We start from the raw sequence: 19,941 nt of genomic DNA, 5'->3' as shown, positions 1-19,941 counted from the left end.
GTATGGCAGCAGATTGCTTAAGCGATCAGGTAAATGACAGAAGATCGCTTAAGCGATCAGACTTATTTATACCAGATTAAGCGTTCCATTATATCGCTTAAGCGATCCAGTAAACGATATACCAGATCGCTCAAGCGACTCTTCAGATACTTTTTTGAATATTTTGGTGAGCGGGTGGAGGAAGAAAGTCGCTGGAAGTGGATTGGGAAGAGCAAAGAAGTTAAACCAATTGCTATGAGCATAGAGGTTAGTTTTGATGAGTTGATTGATGAAATAATTAGAAGAGGTGATTTGAGTTGCTCACGTAGTGATATAGTTGCGAAATATGTTTTAAGTAGAGTTCCTGAACATTATAAGGTACCTCCTACTATATTAAAGTCGGATGAAGGTATGAAGTTATATATGATTGATGTGGGCGATAATGGTTCGAGACCGATTTTAAGGGTTTCTTTTGTAGATAAACCGTTGGAAGTTGGTTCAAAGGAAGGGGATAACGAGGAAGTTGGCGAAGAGAGTGCTGGTTTTAATTTGAACTACGAGAGCATTGATTTCTTAGTTGAAAAATCAAGAGTAGGTGGTGATTTGGGTGGTGAGGAGGACACTGTAGAAAAGGTTGGTCATGTGCGGCAGAATGAAAATGTTGAGGAGGAGGACCTCGTACATGTTCCCTCAAATGTATAGATTCCTTTAAATACAGATTATGCAGAAGGTGTAGTTTATGAGGAAGAAAATATTATGGTCTTTTATGCAGGTTCAAAGGGGATAATTGTAGGTAGTAGTGAATCAACTCATGTTTTTACAGATGAAAATGAGTTGCGTATAAGGTATTTATTTGACAACAAAGAGGAAGTGGTGAGGAAGTTAAAACTTGTTGCCTTGAGAGGTAATTTTGAATTCATCACCGAAAAGTCTAATTCATCGGTTGTGACGGTTGCATGTCGTTACCAAAAGTGCAAGTGGCGCGTTTATTGTAGAAGGTTGGCGAAGTCCAGAAAATATATTCTTAGCACATATACTCGTGAGCACACATGTGGTTTGAGACATATTTCAGGTGAGTATCGACAAGCCTCCGTTGATGTTATTGGACAATTTGTCAAAAGTCAATTTGTTAAAGGGAAAGGTCCATCTCCTAAAGACATTCAGAGACTTGTGCGCACAGAGTTGGGATGTGTTGTTAGTTACTGGAAATGCTGGAAAGGGAGACAATATGCACAAGATTTTGTGAGGGGCACGTTGGAGCACGGGTATGCAGTATTAGAAGTGTACCGTTATATGCTTGAGTTGACAAACCAAAGTAGCAAGACGGCTTTGAAGTGGGACAAGAATATGAGGTTTAAATATTTTTTTGTTGCTTACGGTTCTGCTAGAAGAGGTTTTGTAAACATGAGAAAGGTGTTGGCTGTTGATGGTTGCTTTTTGATGGGAAAGTATGGAGGTACATTGTTGGTGGCCATTGCACAGGACATCGAGAATCACACATATCCCTTTGCATGGTGTGTGGTTGACTCTGAGAATGACAAGTCGTGGACTTGGTTTTTTCAGCAATTACGTATGATAGTACCTAACAGTGACAAGTTATGCATAATATCCTATAGGCACAACTCTATAAAGAAGGGGATTGCCATTATTTACCTTCAAGCATATCACAGATTCTGTATGAGGTATTTTGGTGAGAACATAAAACAAAAGTTTAAATGTGTTGGCCTCCTTCAGACATACTACATGATAATAAAAGCTTATCGAGTTGATGAGTTTGAGGAGCACTTGCGGAAAATCCGAATCAAGGATGATAGAATTGCTAAGTATCTTGAGCATGATGTTAGTTTCGAGCGATGGAGTAGAGCTTACTTTCTTGGAAGAAGATTTGATGTCATGACCACGAACATAACCGAGTCCATAAATTCGAAGTTGTTAATAGAAAGAAAGTTTCCAATAGTTGCCTTTGTTGATTTAATCCAGAGGACATTGTCACGGTGGTTCCATGAGCGTCGTACGGAGTCAGATAATTTTACCACTACCCTTGTTCCATTAGCTGAAAAATTATTGCGAGAACGTATGGAACTGTCAAATGCACTGTTTGCCTATCCCCTTAATGCTCAAGAGTTGTCTATCCTCTTTATGCTCAAGAGTTCATCGTGCGTGACTATGGTCCGGATGCCCTAGTTAACCTTCTTAGTAAAACTTGCAGTTGTAAAGTGCTTGACATTCAACGTTTACCTTGTCCTCATGCACTAGTAGCACTAAAACACCAACAGAAGCCGAATTTTGGTTCAAGAATTTACATGGAACTTTGCTCCCCTCTCTATATGGCAAATCACTACATGTTGGCTTATTCAGAAACGATATATCTAGTTCCTCCAGAAGAGCAGTGGGGTGGTCCTGCCAGAGTTGGTTCACATTATCATCCATCTGACATTCAAGAAGACAGAAAAGAGGAGAAAAAAAGTTAAGCATATTCCATCAGCCTTTGAGGTTCTTCGGAGGATGAATAAGTGCTCAATTTACAAGCAAGCTGGCCACAAGAAAAACAGTTGCTAGAATCGATCACATGCAGATCTAGAAAATTAGGTTTGAATTGATTAGTAGCAAGAAAGCAAGCAATCTGCAGATAAGATCGGATTGCTTAAGCGAAATAAGATCACTATTTGCAGATCTGAACAACAGATCGTTTAAGTGATCTATTGCTCAGATCAGATCTAGTGGCCACCAGATTGCTTTAGCGACGTAAGGTCACTTAAGCGATCTTTTCTTATATGCAGATCTGACAAGCAGATCACTTAATCTGATGAAGTTATTATGTTTCTTTTTTGTGATGCATTAAACTGATTTTATGTCTTTGTATTTCTAGCTATGTCATCAAGAAGAAGGATAAAATCGAGAGAGTTGTTAATGCTAACCGTTGATGAAGAGTTGTTGTTTTCAATTTTTTATGTTTTCAATTTTATTGTTACCTTGAATAAATCATCCTTATAACGTATTAAATCAAATTAATTATTTTTCATTTTCATCAATTTTAAAAAGAGTTTAAGTTAATAAAATTTCGCATATTACCTCTGAACAGCACTGATACCTACCTAAAGAAGCACGACAAGCAAAATAAATATTATCAACATCATTGTCGTATCAAGACAATCAATTAATCAATCAATTTATTGAATTAGTCACGAGTGTAGCATGTTAGTAGAAACGTACCCCATTTCATAAATATGGATGGTTATGATTGAATATAAAGCTTTGCCATAATACGGAATATAATTTCTCACTCAAACGTGCACAATATCAAACGATCGACAAGATAAGAAGAAAAATGGCCCTGGTCGCTTAAGTAAGCGACCAGGGCCAAAAGTGAAGAATCGCTTAAGCGTCTAAGGGTAAAAGCGAAGAATCGCTTAAGCGATCGTGCATCTGGGCAGATCTTGATTCTGCCCCGGACTTGATTGCTTAAGTGATCCCAAATCGCTTAAGCGACCAAGGGTAAAAGCAAAAAATCGCTTAAGTAAGACCATAAATTGCTTAAGCGATTGTACACCTGGACAGATCTTGATTCTGCCCGGACTTGATCGCTTAAACGATCCAAAATCGCTTAAGCGACCAAGGGTAAAAGCAAATAATCTCTTAAGTGAGAAATTAAATCGCTTAAGCGATCGTGCATCTGGGCAGGTGTTGATTCTGCCTTATACATGATCTCTTAAGTGATCATTGATCGCTTAAGCAACCAAGGGTAAAAGTGAAACATCGCTTAAGTGATCCTAATCTTCGCTTGTATGTGGTCACTTAAGCGATTGGATGTGATCGCGTAAGCCACTATGTTTTAACATACTAGATCGCTTAAGAGAGACTAAAGCGATCCACTGTAATCGGATGACCTTTATTCTACCTTTGACAAGATCGCGTAAGCGATTTATTATTGCTTAAGCGACCAAGGTTAAATAGATAAGATCTCTTCAGCGAAACCATATATCGCTTAAGCGATTAAAGGTAAATAGACGGGATCGCTTAAGCGACATCATATATCGCTTAAGTGATTAAGGGTAATTTACTTCGATACTTTCAAAATCAATGTTTTGAAAACCAGAATGAACCTTGACTCGGTCAAGAGTCAGGTTCCCGGTTTGACCGATCCAACCGGTTTAACCAGTCGGTTAGACCGCTGACATCATTAAAAAAAAGAATTTATTGAATACATAAAAACTTCAATCTTTTTCACTTTCTCCTTCTCACTCCTTTTCTTCAGCATTCCTTTCTCTTTAATTAATTTCTTTTCATTACATATTCCCAAATCCCAAGTCCCAACACTTTTCAATTTCAAATCTCCATTCTTTAGCCGCCTTTTTCATCAGCAAAAAGCCTCTTCTTTTTCTCTTTCCTTTTCTCCACCATTCCTTCTTCTTCTCTCTCATTAATTAATTTCTTTCTTTTCATATCCAAACACATTTCAATTTCAAATATCCAAGCTTGCCCTTTTATCAATAAATAAAAATAAAGAAAGCAACAATGGTCAATTAATTTTCATGAGGAAGACTGAAGAACGGAGAGGGAAGTGAGGAACAAATGAAAATAAAATCCATGGGAGAAGGAAGTCAGGGGAGGTGCGTGGATCAAAAGTGAGGGGAAAGTTGGGGTTCATTTTATAGATTTGATGGTTTCTATTTTATCAATCAATAAAAACAAAAAAACAGCAATTAGTTCTCACTGGAAAGACTGAAAGCAACAAATAGAGAGGGAAGTGAGGAAGAAATGAAAATAGAATCCATGGGAGAAAAAAGCTAGGGGAGGTGTGTGGATAGAAAGGTGAGGGGAAAGTTGGGGGTCATTTTATAGATTTAGCGAAAATTTTCATGGGGAAGACTAAAATGGATAAGTTCTGAGAATTAGAAAGAGTTAGGATTGAAGATGAAGATGAAGGTGGGTTTTTTCTTAGTGACCCGATTTTTCTACTAGACTGGTTGGACCAGCGGTTAGACATTGTTCCTCTGGTTTAAATCCGGTCCAATCCGAGCCAAATGTTATAAATGGTTCTGATAATGTCTTAGACCGGATAGAGGACCAGTCGACGGTCCAACCGGCCGGTCCAGTCTAGTTTTTAAAACACTGTTCAAAACATTAAATACTTTAATATTTCTTTTCCATGTTTATGTACCATGTTTAATACAAACGTAAAAGAACTAATTTAATTAAAATATAATTTTGAAAAAAAATCGATTAAGTGATATAAATGATCAAATCAATTGACACAAGACAGATCATGGTCTACTGAACTAATCGTACAGTCAAAATTGAAGCTTATTTCAATCTCTAATCATTCTAAAATACATCATCCATATTTATGAAATCAGGTACTTTTCTACTAACGTGTCATGCTAGTGCGTTATGACATTCATCCATATATCATACGGTTGTAACCTTAATATGTGTTGATGGAATTAGGTTGCAAATAATCCTTCTTAATTGGCCTTAATAAATGTTACTAACTGATGTCGCTTAACATTAACATTAATAATCATGTAATGTTGTGAACGTCCGAAGTTCACATTAACGTCACTTAATATGGGACAACCTATTCCAAAAAAAAAAATAAAAGGAATCGCTTAAGCGATCCTATCATCGCTTAAGTAATCTAGTGTTGATAAGCTTTCATCGCTTAAGTGATAGTGTTAATCGTTTAAGCAATCTTGTGAAAGACAATAAAAATAATCCGAATACACTGGATTGCTTAAGAGATTTCATTTATCGCTTAAGCGATCCTGTGTATTTAGCCTTAGTCGCTTAAGCGATCTGATCCCGTCGCTTAAATGATCACGTACAAGCAAGAATCAAGATCACTTAAGTGATGCTTCACTTTTATGTACAAGGCATAATCAATTCCTGCCCAGATGCACGATCGCTTAAGCGATCTAATTTCTCGCTTAAGCGATTGTTCACTTTTACCCTTGGTCGCTTAAGCGATTTTGGATCACTTAAGCGATCAAGTCCGAGGCAAAATCAAGATCTACCCAGATGCACGATCGCTTAAGCGATTCTTCGCTTTTACCCTTTGTCGCTTAAGCGATCAAGTCCGGGGTAGAAGCAAGATCAGCCCAGATGCACAATCGCTTAAGCGATTTAGGGTCTCGCTTAAGCGATTCTTCGTTTTTACCCTTAGCCGCTTAAGCGATCTAGGCTGAGGCAGAATTAAGATCTACCTAGATGCACGATTGCTTAAGCGATTTATGGTCTCGCTTAAGCAATTTTTTGCTTTTACCCTTGGTCACTTAAGCGATACCAAATCGCTTAAGTGATCAAGTCCGAGGCAGAATCAAGATCTGCCCAGATGCACGATCGTTTAAACGATTTATGGTCTCGCTTAAGCGATTCTTCTCTTTTACCCTTAGTCGCTTAAGCGATCAACTTCGAGGCAGAATCAAGATTTGCCCAGATGCACGATCACTTAAGTGATTTATTGTCTCGCTTAAGTGATTCTTTGCTTTTACCCTTGGTCGCTTAAGCGATCAAGTCCGTGACAGTATAAACATCTGTCCAGATGCATGATTGCTAAAGCGATTTATTGTCTCGCTTAAGCGATCCTTTATAGAAAACCCTTTGTCGCTTAAGCGATATATGTAGTCGCTTATATATCGCTTAAGCTATTATGGGCAATACATATTTTTTTTCAGCTTTTCTCCTGAATTTTGAAAAATTAAAATCACCAACACATATTAATTCCATATTTCTCCTGAATTTGACAACCTAATTGCATCAACACATCAATGCCGTGTAACAAGAATACTAAATAAACTCAAACTCAAAAAAGTGAGAGAAATACTGAATTGATTTTGTATTAATCTGAAATGTGTCAATTACATTCAATTACAACATTATATACAACAAATAAATCTCCTATATACACCTAAAACAAAAGCAGGGCCGACAGCCTCCATCCCCCCTCTTCATCATTCTCTTCAGCCACTTCCCCATCCTCCAAAATTATCTAGCACACCTTTAGCATCAGCATCAGCATCAGCAGCGGCACCACAACCCAAGTATCAATAGCTTGATGTCTAACAACACCAGCTGATCCAATTCAAGACAACTCAATAAAACAACATCACATAAACTACAAAATTCTAAGTCCCACTTCTATACCTTTTGATGACAGCATCAACAATGACTTGGATTGGATTTTGGTCAGTCAAAAGGGATCCATATGCCCATGGAAGCACTCAACAGTCCATCACTCTCGACAGTTGCTCATTGTTTTGTCATTCAAGCCATCCATTGGGGTGTTGGTCATGTCGAACTCAATAAATTCCAGTGCATATGCCCTGTAATCAGCACTACAATAGGAGGAAGACATTAGCATTAGAATTAGCTTATAGAACAATTGTATTATGTAAGTTTTATACAAAATTTACCTTGAGTCATTTGTCCAGATGGGAAAGCGCTTGAGTGGCCACTTTCCCGTTAGTACTTCATCATCGAAGTGCTAAAACATCCCGCTGTCGCGCAACAGTCGTGGGAACAATACGCACAGTGGCTCCAACTCCGTCTCCAACTGCCTCTCTCGAAAAATACTTGTGTTATAGTCAAGGATCTGCAGCAAGCCCTCCTCTAGAAGCGCGACAAGGATTATCTAGTGCATATCCTTGATGTTGATGATACAGTATACTCTTTTAACCTTTGCCCAACTGTGGCCATGTTTGGGCCTTTCCCCCCGTACATAATGCATCATCCTGTCATCAAACTAAAAATCATCAAGGACATAGTCGAAGTCATTTGTGGCCAATCTTTTTTGCTTGCCTCCTCTTGCTGCACCTCTACCAATGACCTTTTTCATTAAAGTGTCATATGTCGTTACTAGCGTTTGGCCAAAGGCCACATCGGTGATGGCACAATCGGGATACAATATATCACCATTACTGCTCTGTCGTAGCCTTATGAGTGCCAATACCTCATCAATGTGCTGCATCAAATAAAAATAACATGATAAGTGTACAATACCTCATGGAAAACATAAGCAAAAATAAGAAAAAATAACTCACCGAATCGTCAAGCCACCTGCCCATCGTCAATATCTTTTCAAACCACTCCCGGGGATAATCCCCGGTCTTGCACTTCACACGGGCGTCACTTCCAGATTCATTGTAATAGGCATATAATAGTTTTTTCTTTTCCTCCTCTATTGGCCTATGCAAATTGACCTTTAACTCCTCCATTTTCGCTTGCCCACTTCCTCCCCATTCCTCCATTTGCACATCCCCACTTCCTTCGCGTCCCGCCTCACCCTCTTCCATTATCACTTCCCCACTTCCTCCACCAACCTCTTTAACCTTCTCCATTTTTGCTTGTCCACTTTCGTGGACTTCCTCAATTTTTTTCTTCATTTTCCTCTTCTTTTCATACGTTACTACGGTGTAAGGAGATTTGACAAACTTACTCTTTCGGCTCTCTCTTTTCAGCTCAGGTTGCACTTCAACCACTTTCAATACTCCACCCTACCAACTTTCTCTGCCACCTTATCAACTTTCTCCTCCACGCTTTTCATCCGCTCTTTCATCTTGTCAAACCTCTCATAAACGGCTATTGTAAAACTCTCAAACAAACCGTTTATGAGGTCAACCACCTCATTCTCTCGACCCCGACGCCTCGACAAAGCGATAATTTTTGTACCGATTTGCCAATTGGGTGGAGGCGTACAAACCTCTTCATCCTCCTCCTCCTCCTCCTCCCTCCTGCCAATTGGAGCTTCATCATCCTCGGCGAGTAATAGCTTATTTTCTACTAGTATACTTAGAAAATATACTATGAAAACATACATATTTATTGAATGAAAAGTATATGGGCCCAACATTTTCTGTTTACATAACATATAATTCTTTACATAATACAAAATAGTAAATACAAAAGCTTTAGCAATGGTGGACAGTGGTGCCATTTCTCTTCGCTTCTCGATGTCCATACGACCGCTTCTCACCAATTTCCTGCAAAACATGGAAAAAATAACGGGGTGAGCACAAAATTGCTCAGTTAGTAAATCCTCTACTCTTCCATTCCCGTGACTTTCTCTTGAATTCTTTCCTTACTCTATTCTTTCTCTTCTTCATTCTCTCTTTGTTCTTTCTCTTTTCTTTCACTGTTTCTAGTTCTCACTGTTCTTTTCTTTCTTTCTTATTCTCTCTGTTCTTTCTTACTCTCTGTTCTTTCTTTCTTCTTCTCACTAACCATGATGGAAATCATGGTAACATGCATGAATGAAATGCACATGCAATAATGCATAGTAATTCATTTTCTTTCTTCTTTTCTATTTCTTATTCTTGTTCTGTTTCTTTTCTTGGTTGTTCAAGCTCTTCTTTTCTTTTCTTTCTTTTCTTTCTTGCTCAAGCTTTCTCATTCTTATTCTTCTTCTTTCTTATTTTTTGCCGATCGGACTCGGTTGATGCATGGATTCGGAACCTTGGCCGTGTGAGTGAGTACAATCCTTATCTACATGCACTCTTGCAGACTGTACAAATTCTTTCTTCTTGTTAGGCCACTCAATTAAGGTGGCGTGCATGTAGGAAATTCTTCTTGGTACAGCCCTCATACACATACACTCTTACGGGCGGTACAAATTCTTTTTCTTTTTATGCCGCTCACTTAAGGTGGCGTGTATGTGGGAATTCTTCTTCTTGTCACCCACGGGTTCCCCATTGCAACAACCTATTCTTTTCTCTTCTTTAACACTTTTCTTTCTTTAATTCTTTAGTGCTTTTCTTTCTTTCTCTTTATTCTTAAAGTTCTTTATTCTTTCATTAACTTCTCATGCATATGCAAATATATGCATGTAGATGGCTTATGCTCATAATTCTTTTTTAAGTGCAAACATGTAATGCAAAAATGCAATGTTGCATAAATTAAGTTTTCTTTACTCATGCATGTGTTTCTCTTAGGCATTTCATCAAACAACAAGCATGCATACTTAAATTCTACTTTAACTATAATTCTCCTTCTTTCTTAAACCATCCATAATTGGAGTAAAACTCCCTTGAATCATCACAAATTATGGCTAGGAAAATACACTTCAATATTCTACTCAAATTCTTTCTAAATTCATCAAACTTCACTTGGTCACCATCATACCAACTCCACTTATCATGGCTTAAATCTACTTATCAAAAGCCATATACTTAACAATAGCATCATTCTTAACAATCAATCTCAAACTCATAAGCATGTACATGCATATCAAATCATTTGATTACTTAAATCTTAGCTTAGGTTGGATTTACTTACCCTATGCTTGAGTAGTTCCACAAAAGCTCTCTATCTTTGTTAGACTTGTCATTTCTTTCAAACCCTAAGCATAAACTCTATAAGAATTTCATACTAACATAAATTAATCTCATGTCTAGAGCAAGAATCCTTACCTCTTGATGCTTAGGATCAAATCCCTATCAAAATCCAACCAAAAGCCCTCAATTTCCTTAGCAAATTGGATGAAGAGTTGAGAGAAATGGAGAGTGGAAGTGATACATGGGGTGTAGAGAATGGGAGGGTTGATGAGACTAAACCCTTAGTAGCTCATATAAATAAACATTCTTTCCCATTTTGCCCTTACACTTTATTGGTAATTCTATTTTTACCCTTTAATTCTTTACAAATAGAATCCCATCTCAATGCATTCTCCATGAAATTTTCTTACATTTCACTCCCAACTTTTCCTGCTAATTAGGGGTAGAATGGTCACTTTACCTTTATGGAAAATTCCTCTAGAAACTTCTCAAGAAATTCAGCTAGCTCGTCGCCCCGGTGAAGATTTTTCTTCGCCTCGGCAAAAAATTACAGAGCATACGTCGCTGCGGCGAAGTTCCTTTTTCACCCCGGCGAAGTCTGTAATTCCCAACTTCGCCAAGTCTTCACCAAATTTAGGGCAACCACACTACAATATCACCCTACCAACTTAACTAAGGACTAACCAACAACATTTAAAGGCCATTAAACACATATAAGGGACGTACCTCAAAGTGGGCATTACACGGCGTCAACAACATTCTCAAGCAGTGGCCCTGCAACTACACTCACATGCGTGACCCCTTCTAGGTCCTACATTAGGCGGTCTATCCCTTCATCTGCTTCATCCTCCCTTGCTTTGAACGATGTAACATACTCCTCTCTCGCTTCACCCCTAATAATGGTGAGGAAGGGACGGACGACTCCCTGCAATAAGAAAAAAAATCAATCAAATTTAAGCCACATTTAAAAGCAATTGCTTATTCAAAAGATTAATCTTTTAATCTTACCCGAGCCACTTGAATTTTCGTGTCTATTTTGTCATAATCCCAATGGGTACACTTCTCGATGTGCCACTGCAACATCCTAGGAAATTACGGTCGCTCATCGAAAGTCTTCATCCTCCCCCCCGCCTTAGCCAGGACAGGGACAACCTCATACATCCAAGCCTACATTGTAAAAAAAAAAAAAAATAGTCTATATCATAATTAAAACACATATAATATAAAAATTATAACAAAAAGCTATTAATATTTACCTACATAGCCCATGGAAAGCCAAATAAATTGTACGTGCTCGGTCTATTCTTCTCAACAGATTGGCGATGTTTTAACACCATGTCTTTTCCTTGCAGGGAGTCCATGGTTAGCTGAAATGATACCCGTCCCCACGGATAAGCATTAAATAAGTCCATGTTGCTTGCAAACTTCACCTAATTCATATTAACCACTTTTGTTGAGTCTGAAGCCATTAGGATCGAATGAACGAACTATACCAGGCATATCTTGAACCTCTCTGAAGAGGTAAACCAAACTTCTCCTAGCTTCTCCTCTAAATCGCGTCCCGTAATAGATGCCTTCCCCCCAAATCCTTTTTAGCCAAGTTATCAGCTGCCCTACTCTTTTTTATTCTCTCTTGCTCTTTCACATCTGGAAATGCCCCGCATCTTAAGCCTATCACCAGGGCATATTCCATCATCCCAAATCTAAGTGGCTTCCCATCCACTACGAACCACATTTCATTTTTTTTTTTGGGTTTTTACTAAGTGCAGCAACTTATAATGCACTCCCTGCCCCCAGAAAGCCTTTTTCCAATTTTCTCCAATGTTCACAAAATGACCGAAGCAACTCTCTTTAAATCGGTCCATACCCTTCTTCTGTTCCTTTAAAATCTCCATTATTCTCGTAAAAACTTGCTAACTCGACCTAACTGTCACCCTTACGGGGAAGTACGGTACCTTATCGCTTACAATCTCCAACCCATAGTCTTTATAATTTACGCTTCGCAAAATCTGCACAAACGATATAAATTAAATATCAGCAAAAAAAAAAAAAAAAAAAAAAAAAAAAAAAAAAAAAGACCAAAACAACCAATAGGGTGACAATTTAGGGGATATGGCCTTCGAGGGAATCGAGAAGTGGGTGTTTTTGGCCTCGATAGGACCAAGGAAGCCAATGCAAGCCCTACAGAGCCTATTGTGGCAAGTTTCGCACAACTGTGCGTGGCCAGCCCTGCAGTATGTAGGGCAACCCTCCAGCCCCCCTATTCTGCCACCTCCTGCCATCCCCAACCCTCCAACCTCCCACAAACAGCCTCTCTAAGGCCTCAATTGCCTTCCCCCATCCTTTGGAACCTAAACAAAGCCACTCCCCCCATGCTCGCCAATTGCTCGACAAAACGCCACAACCATCATAGCAATAAAACCAACTACATATCCCTAAATTTGCACAAATTGCTCATCAAATTTAAAACAAAAAGTAAAAAACGTGCCATTTCTTCGTCGCCGTCCTCCTCTTCGCCTGAATTCTCTTCAAAGTCCTCTTCAGAACCATTTCCCGATTCTTCTCTCTTTTCTTGTGTCGCCATTGTCTCCTCTACCTCTAGACCACCTTGACTCATCGGATGATCCACCAAAGCGTCTTCTTCGACAGCCTTTGAACTGCTGGCGCTGTCGGAGTCTAGGGTTTGGAGTGGGGTTGGGTTTTCCTTCTCTTTATGAATGTTAGCCATGGTTTTGTGTAAGGAAGCTTTAAGATCGAATATTTTTCGGAATTATGACACTGTTGTCGTTGGAAATCGTAGAGAAGCGAAATGTGTTCGTTGATTGTTTTTTGGGTATATGGCTCGATTAAGTGATTTTGAAGGGTGGGGGTTTGTTTTCTAATTTCAAAATTTAAACAAACTTCTGTTAATTATGATTTTACTCACATATGTTTAAATCTTTTCAGTTTAACCCGTTTTACATGTTTAATGAATCCTAAGTGTGTCACGTCAGCTTTTCTAAATTAAAAAAAATTCAAAAATATTTTCAAGGTCATTTTTTTAAATGCAAACTTGGGAGATCCGGAGAGTTAAATTTCCTCCATTTCTTACATATAATTTAACAATCATATATTAATGACACATCACTTAGGACACAAGAAGCACGAATAGTTAGAGATTTTATTCCATCCATAAAAAAATTAGCTGTGTCATATGAAGAATTTGCGCCAAATTATGTTTCAGCAAGCATAACAAGACTACCCCTTTATGTTCTTTTAGTTCCGTTTCCACCAATGTTTTAAAAACCGGACCAGATTGACCGGTTGGACCGTTAACCGGTCCTTTATCCGGTCTAAGACATAATCAGAACCATTTATAACATTTGGCTCGGATTGGACCGGATTTAAACCGTAGGAACAGTGTCAAACCGTCGGTCCAATCAGTCCAGTAAAAACTGGGTCACTAAGAAAAAACCCACCTTCATCTTCATCTTCACTCCTAACTCTCTCCAATTCTTAGAACTTATCCATTTTAGTCTTCCCCATGAAAATTTTCGCTAAATCTGTAAAATGGCCCCCAACTTTCCCCTCACTTTTTTATCCACACGCCTCCCCTAGCTTCTTTCTCCCATGGATTCTATTTTCATTTATTCCTCACTTTCCTCTCCATTTGCTGCTTTCAGTCTTTCCAGTGAGAACTAATTGTTGTTTTTTTGTTTTTATTGATTGATAAAAGATAAGTCATCAAATCTGTAAAATGAACCCCAACTTTCCCTCACCTTTTGATCCACGCGCCTCCCCTGGCTTCCTTCTCCCATGGATTTTATTTTCATTTGTTCCTCACTTCCCTCTCCGTTCTTTAGTCTTCCTCATGAAAATTAATTAACCATTGTTGCTTTTATTATTTTTACTTATTGATAAAAAGGAACGCTTGGATATTTGAAATTGAAATGTGTTGGGATATAAAAAGAAAGAAATTAACTAATGAGAGAGAAGATGAAGGAATGGTGGAGAAAAGGAGAGAGAAAAAGAAGAGGCGCCTGGAGAATGGAGATTTGAAATTGAAAAGTGCTCGACTTGGGATTTGGGAATATATGACGAAAAGAAATTAATTAAAGAGAGAGGAATGGTGAAGAAAAGGAGTGAAAAGAAGAAAGTGAAAAAGATTGAAGTTTTTATATATTCAATAAATTCTTTTTTTTTTAATGATGTCAGTGGTCTAACCGATCGGTTAAACTGGTTGGACCAGTCAAACCGGGAGCCAAACTCTTGAAAGAGTCAAGGTTCAATTCGGTTTTTAAAACATTGGTTTCCTCTTCACATTTCCCAGTCTGCAGTTGAGGAAACTACGTACTGCATGTTAAATCTTTCTTAGTGCAAGCTTGTAATTGTTATTCTTTACTCTTATGAATAAATGAAGATAGAAGGCGATACAAGGGCATATATGTTCGTGTACATAATAAAAAAACAATTATAAAAATGGTACATGCACACACTCTTCCCTCTATCTCTAAATAAACCAATATTCCCGTCTCTCTAACTTCGCTACCTTCTTCATCAAAACAACACTCACCTAACCTAAACCAAATTTCTGCAACCAGTGAATGGTTCACCGAAATCGCCGCTTTGCTTCTCCATACGCAACCACCCCCATAACCGTCATTGTGTAGCCAGCAATTCCAATGAATGTCACAGGATTTCTGAATAGGAGTATTGAGATTACAACTGCCACTGCACCCTTTGCGTTGCCCTAATTACCGGTCACAATACAAAACTAAAGAAATGAGAATTTAAGAAAAAAAAAAAAAAAAAAAAAAAAAATCCTGTCCAGAAAAAAATAAATCCTCAAGAGGAATGAGTTCCTGCAAATTTTTTTATATACATATTGTAGAAGTGTGCTATTAAACTAGTTTGCTTTCCAATGTTTGCTTCCACAGGACATGGTTAGTTGAGCTGCCCAAAAAGCACCATATGTCGTGTAATGTAGGCGATGTGGTGAGCAGCAAACACTAAGATAGCATGACACAACTGATTGAGATCAGCCTATACCTGAATGAAGCTAAGTATGAGATGTAAGTGACAAAACACTGGTTGCCAATAATACTATATATATTTCCACTGCATGATTGACTAACATGGAGGGATTACTATTGGTCAAATTATGGAAAACATTTCATGCATTATTATATATATATATTTTTTTTTTTTTTTTCTAATAAATTCTGTATACTTAGTATTAGTGACAACAAAGATTGAAGTAAGAACAATTAAGGCACATGGTATTACCTGAAGCGTTAGCGCACTTGTATGTTCGTCACCAAAAATTTAACAAGTTTGCTGATAGGCCATTGTTGAATTATGAGAAGAAGCAGCCACAAAAATTATGTTGTTTTGCAAGGGACAAGTGACTTCTAACACATTGGGCTCCATACAAGTGCTGCAGGCAATAAAACTATCACCGCAATTGGGACTTGTACAGCATCAAATTCATTGAGTTCAACTTTTCTCTGCAAGAAGAAAACAAGATAATACAAGTACAACTTGGTTAATGGATATAAGTGTGACTTTTTAAAATTGAGAAGCAGACAAAAAGAACAGAAAAATTTTGAATTGAACAATGCCATCTCAACCATAAATATTTAAAAATATATAATTACAGGATTTTTAAATTTTAGCGGGGAGTGAAAATTGGAAACTTCCTAATCTTTTATCGATCTTATCTAACGATACAAAAGACAAATCAGAAAGCTCTTTTATGATTAATTAGAATGCCAAAAATAAAGTTGGTACTTGTCTTTATGTTGATCGTTACAGGCCTCTTGGATCTTCTATTTACCTATTTCTTTTTCTATGATTTGTTATTTTTATTGACAGAGAAGAATAGTTAAAAGATGGGAAAGAAGAATAAATACAATATGTTAATGCCTCAAAATTAGAGAAGCAATAAGCATAAGACCTTGGCATAATCAATCAATGCTGCGAGCACAAAGAAAAACTAAAATTGTTTTAGAACTGATCTGACTTAAATTTTAGCAAGATTATAGACCAAGTACTTACCAGTCAAGCTTGGACTGTTTACTATGAACAAGCAGCAAAACTGTTCCAAGCCAAATGCTGTCACTTAAACGGAGCTAAATACCAACAAACTCTTTCTACAGTAAGGGAAAGGACAAAGTTACAGAAATCATTTCTCTTTATATTATGAAGAGTTAGAGAGGAAGTCTGCATGAGGTATATAAAGTCAGCCATCTTCATGGACACCATTAAGAAATTTGAAAACTACAAATAAGCACAGTTTAGCTGCGAAAAGGAGAGTGCATCCCAGTGGAATTTGAAAAGTGCTTATGAAACCCCTTGGTGATAAATTGTGCACATTGACATGGTCACACAAATACCTCCCTTATAACCTCATGAACAAAGGCTGCTCAAAAGTATTACAGAGAAACACTTGGATAACCAACTTGAAAAACACCTTTTGAGCTCCAAGACTGTTTAATATATCATTAAGCGACTAGAAGGATTCAATAGAATTGTTTTTCAACTAAAACATCTAAATAGACATTCAGTACTAAGAAGTTATTAAAGGAACTTAATTAAAGCGACACATATATGGTACTTGAGAACAAGCGTTCATCTCTATGCATGTTCACTTCTCAGAATTGGCAAGTGTTCAATTGTGGACAAATTTTTTCTTATTTTCATTTTCAATGATAATTCAATTTGATGCAAGGCATAAAAGAGGAGGAAAAAATATTATTGCTACAGTTTAAAGTGGAAATTTATACACGCATCCTCAAAAATGACTAATTCCTTTGACTATGTTTCAAAATGCCACAATTTTCTTCAAGAATAAATTTTCTCTCAACCAGCTTTTGAGAAGATACCCTCCACTATATTTAATTTCTTTTCCATTAAAAGAAATGTAAAAGTTGCATCTTTTTCTATGAACTGACATAAGCAGTTGACTCTACTAATTTGAATTTTAAATGATAAGTATGATTTATTTTCTAAAAGAAATAGATTTCTAATGGTATTAGCTACATACAGAATGCTAAGTATAGCTAAAGTAACGAAAGCAATTAAGCATTTACCCTTCAGAAGAAAGCAGGATACCCTGAAGAACAGACTTGAAGGCCCTTGCTGCAGTGCCTAATGCCCATTATAAATCCATATAAATGAAAACCTGGCTCACCCTGCCACCACAGCGAATTCAACTTATAATTCTGGTTAAAGAGTTATAAAACAACAAGAGAAGAAATTACACAATAAATTTACCAAACACAGTAAACCCAGATGATATCTCGGTACCATATCTCTAGAAAATTAATTCTCTAAAACTCAGTAACCTAACTTGTTTTCAATTAGGATAACTCTATCACACCGATGATCTTTAAGCTTCATCACACATTTCAAGCAAATTTGGAAATTTATTCTACATCTTTCTGCAGTGATAGAGAATTTATTAGTACATGACGTATATAATTGCATGTTACATATAAGATGTGTGCAGAGGCTTACACAATAAGACATAAAGAGTCATGTCTCCTATAAGAGACAATAACTCTTCAGACAAGACAACAACTGCCATATAACTTCCCATCAATTCTTGAAAGTTGACACAATAACTATCTATAATAACTTCAAAAATTTATTCAATTCTCACAAATACTTGGATATTGTAACATTAGTTTCGTGATTCTTACAGTCACCATCAGCCTAACAACCATGTCAAGATCCTATATCAATTTCTTCATACCCTCGTGTGGATGAACAGTGACCGCCTTCTTCCTCCCTGGCACTTGTGTTGCACATGCTGATTGGTTTTTCCAACTAGAAACGATTTACGTTTCTGGAATTTTCTGTTCTTGCCTATCCAATCACCAAATTTGATTTTTTTGGCCCTAGAACATTCCTAACACATAGTACTCCATGAAAATAAGTTTACCACAATTCAAGTCAAAATGATAAATGTTGAAATACTTGATGGTAAACTGCGCATTGATAACCCTTCTCTGCCCTTGATACCGTTTAGACTATGTGACAGGCAAGAACCTTTTAAACATACCTGGTACTCAAGTTTTTTGTAAGAATTAGAATGAATCTTAAGGCTATTCTACTTGATATTTAAGATCATAGCTATTTGTCTTTTCCCATGACAAACACTTGTCTACAAACTACCATTAACAACCTAGAAGTTATAATGAACATTGTTATCTTGTCCTAGGAGTTATGTTCTAACAAGAGACATGACTCTGATGTCTTAGTGTGTGTGCTGCATACCTATATCTTTCACATAACTATTTAATCACATTGTATACTAACAGAACTGCCTCACCACAATCATAAGAATTTTACACAGCTCGTTTAACAGAATGTTTAAACTCTCTAGGTCATTTCTACAAGAATAATACTAAAATATAAACAACTCATCTTCTTCGAGTAAGTGACAGAAAAACATATGTGTGCCACAAAGACTGCAAGTGCTAACCTACATCTGCAATTTTTTTTTTTTTTTAACCAAATACAATATTGAATATCTAATTCCCCTATAAACTTTGTTCGTAGATAACTCACCAGTGTTTAAGCAGAGTATATTGCATATAATTATCACATGTGAAGCACAAATATCCACAACTAATACTTATAACAGAATTCCCAGATCTATTCACTCGGCCTGCACAAAACAATGATAAATCCAAACATAAAACAATCAAATCTAGATCAAACTCCAAAACAATCACCGAACCAAATTTTGGCTATTAAAAAATGAAACTAAAAATACATACCCCACTAGCATGACAACACCAGCAACAACAGCACAAGGGCAGCATAGGTAACCCAAGCCTCCCTCTTAAGGGTCATCAAATAAGCGAACAAAGCTGAAAAAGGTGTCGTAGCACCCACGCTTGATTAAACGAAACAGGAAGATATCTGAGCGAAATAGCCACCCACAACAGACCACAAAAACACGGCACTTAAAGTTGCAATCTTGAAAAACTGAGACTTTGATTTGATAGTTGTAAGGAACAATTTTGAGAAACGCAATGGAGAAATAACTAAGATTGCACAGCTGACTGTGACACATTGTAAGGAAGATTGGGAACCTGAAGCCATAATTGGAGAGTAAGTACTTGTTGAGTAAAAGACACCAATGTTGGAAGTATACCAGAGAATTACAAGAGATAATATGAAAAGGGTTTGTTTTCTTGGCGCTGAAAAAGACATTGTTTCGAAGGTTTGAACAAATTGAGCTGGGATTTGTTGGAGAAAAGCTCTTACTTGATCAGTGATCTTCCATGGAAAATAGTTTTTATTTATTTTATTTTTTAATTTTTATTTTGTTTATATTTCTAATATATAATTGTTTTTTATGTGTCGGTGGAATTTTGGTTGTTTGTGTAGAGTGAAGTTGCCTTAAAAACGGTTGTGTTAATTTTATAATATTGACTAAGGTTCACGCTCTACCATTTGTTGGGTTCTTATTTAAAATATTATTTTTATTTATCTAATAATTATCAAAGAAAATATCACAATAATTTTTAAATAAAGATTTCATACAAATAGCTTTGTATGTTTTTTCCTATTGTGTTAAATATACATATCTTATGAAAGGATAATATTTCAACGTTGTTTTTCATGTTTTTGATAATAATTGAAATTGAAAATAAAAAATTTGAGGAAATTACACTTGTTCTACATGTTTTTAATAGAATAT

At 36.9% G+C, this 19,941-nt stretch overlaps 1 pseudogene; it reads right to left on the bottom strand.

Annotated features, from left to right (window-relative positions):
• Positions 1-14,611: 14,611 nt before the first annotated feature.
• LOC116128945 lies at positions 14,612-19,451 on the bottom strand (annotated as a pseudogene).
• Between the last annotated feature and the right edge of the window lie 490 nt (positions 19,452-19,941).

This window comes from Pistacia vera, unplaced genomic scaffold, assembly GCF_008641045.1.
Source record: "Pistacia vera cultivar Batoury unplaced genomic scaffold, PisVer_v2 Contig205, whole genome shotgun sequence".
Lineage (NCBI taxonomy): Eukaryota > Viridiplantae > Streptophyta > Magnoliopsida > Sapindales > Anacardiaceae > Pistacia > Pistacia vera.
This window is presented reverse-complemented; position numbering and strand designations above follow the sequence as displayed.